This window comes from Wolffia australiana, chromosome 10 (genome assembly GCF_029677425.1).
Source record: "Wolffia australiana isolate 7733 chromosome 10, ASM2967742v1".
Lineage (NCBI taxonomy): Eukaryota > Viridiplantae > Streptophyta > Magnoliopsida > Alismatales > Araceae > Wolffia > Wolffia australiana.
In genome coordinates this window covers 1,670,386-1,672,678 of record NC_135844.1, presented here as the reverse complement: position 1 = coordinate 1,672,678, position 2,293 = coordinate 1,670,386, and the positions used below count along the sequence as shown (strand labels likewise).

Genomic DNA, 2,293 nt, shown 5'->3' with positions numbered 1-2,293 from the left:
TCTGGTTAGTCTCCCTTAGGCCCGCTTGTAGCTCTCCCTCCTTGGCGTTCACCTACAGAACTCCTGCTCTTTTTGGCTGCTGGTTTCTCCCATTCTGATTGGCCCCAATCTCTTGCAAGTCAGTTTCTGCAACTCTCTCCAAAATATCGAAAACTTCATCCTCATATGCAGTATAAAACATTCCACCCGTAGCGAGATTTACTTTGTTTTTCATAAAATCAGAGAGAGATTCATAAAATATTTGGGCTAGTTGACATTGCTCAATGCCATGGTGAGGACATTTCCTCAACAAATCATTGAATCTCTCCCATGACTCACTAAAGGCTTCTCCGTCATGAGGATGGAAATTGTGAATTTCTCTTCAATAAAAATTCGTTTTGGAGAGAGGGTAAAATTTCTGCAGAAATTTTCCTTGCATCTCTTCCCAAGAATTAAAAGTGATTCCTAGATTACGATACCATGCAAACGCTTTATCTTTAAGAGTTAGAGGAAAATATTTCATTTTTAACATCTCTGTAGATATTCCAGGAACATTTTGAGAATAGCATCTAATATGAAAATCATCAAGGAATTCTAAAGGGTTCTGTGCAGGTAATCCGTTAAATTAAGGTAGAGAATTGATCAATGCATTATCGTATCGAAACAAGATACCTTCACCGATGTTCAGATTTACATCGGTTTGTCGTAAGCTTCCGGACGGTGTAGACCTATCCAACATAGTTCTTCTCCTTTCATTCTGCTGATGTATCTCTTCAGCCATATTTCTCTGCTGAATTTCTGGTTGTGTGACTGTGAAATCCGGGGTGGCGTCTCTACTAATTTTTTCTGCAGACTTCTCACCAGCTCCTAAGCGTGTAACTACCATAGATCTTCAGCACAAATGTTAGCAGAACAATGAGCTGAGGATTTTTAAGTCCTACAGCTTAAGGAGAATCAAGAAAAGATTACTGAACAATTAAAAAAATAAATTCCTACTGTAATACCGTGCTCCCCGGCAACGGCGCCAGTTGATAAGCTCAATTTTAGTGGTTTCTACTGGTTATTTATCAGTTAATGCGTGTGAGGATTGAGCTTATACAACGAAATTTATAACCTCACAGCTTAGGGCGAGTGAGGGTCGATCCATAGGGAGACGGCAAAAAATAGCAGAAGAATTCTGTCTATCAAATCAGTTCTTTTAAATCTCAATACTCAAGTATAAACGCTGGTGAATGATCTTCGGTACAAACGACAGAGTTTTCTTTAAAAGTCTCGGTGCAGCAAATATTCAGTAAGGATTTCGTTTACTAAAGATTTGCCCTTGCCCTTTGGGGCAATTTCACAAACACCCAGCGGGTGTTTGTGCACGCGCGAGCGCCTGCGCGTGGCTGCTGCCGGCGGCGTGTGCGCGCAGGCAGCTGCTGCAAGCGGCGCTTGCGCGCGGCGTGCCTGCGCGCGACGCTGCTGCAAGCGGCAGCTGCGCGGGGGCGTGCCTGCGCACGGGCGTGCCTGCGCGCGCCGCTGCTGCAAGTGGCAGCTGCGCGCGGGCTTGCTACGCACTACGCTACTGCAGGCAGCATTTGCGCGCGGGCAGTTGCTGCACACGCAGTGCTGCTAGCAGCTTGAGCCGTTGGCGACCTAGGCTGAGGCCTGGGTCGCTAGCGGTTTGATTGCTGGTTGCGTGTGAGAAATTCTTGTGCAAATTCAGTAGAAGGCTATAGATTTTTGAGGGAAAACAAGAAGTAGGATGAATTGAACACAAAAAAACTTTGGATTAACTAAAACATAAACAACTCTGGTTGGAGATTGCTGAAGAACCTTGCAGGTTGCTTCAAGCCCAACCGAGGTTGTCCAAGAGGGAGAAGAATACGAAGCTGAACCAGCTCAATCACTCCGGCTTCGTGTCACGTCCTGTTTGGCGAGTCGGCGATCTTCTTGAGCGGGTACTCTTCAGCTTGCCTCTCCTCCCAGCTCCAATGGCTCATAAGCTACTGGAGGGTCTGCAGAACACCTTCCTCTCCAAGCCCTAGCTTCCTTAGAGAAAATTCTGGACAACATAAAATCAACTCTCAAGAGAGTATTTATAGGTTTCTCTTAAGTCATGCGCAGGGGCATTTTCGTAATTTCTGCTTCTTTGAATTTTTGCCCGCTCCTCTTGATCCTCGTCTCTTTCCTTGATCTTCTTAACCTGTCTCTGAATGTTTACTAACCATAAAATGTTAAATATATTCCACTTGATTCAAAGGATCAAGTGGGGTTAGTGATTTCATAAAATGATGCATATGCATGATATTAGCATGAATTAACATTATAA

General features: G+C 44.4%; 1 non-coding gene across 1 annotated transcript; it reads left to right on the top strand.

Moving 5' to 3' along the window:
• The first annotated feature begins 263 nt into the window (after positions 1-263).
• LOC144709003 (small nucleolar RNA R71) lies at positions 264-372 on the top strand. Its single transcript, XR_013582945.1, has one exon. It is a non-coding gene; the product is annotated as a small nucleolar RNA R71 (small nucleolar RNA).
• Positions 373-2,293: the final 1,921 nt, after the last annotated feature.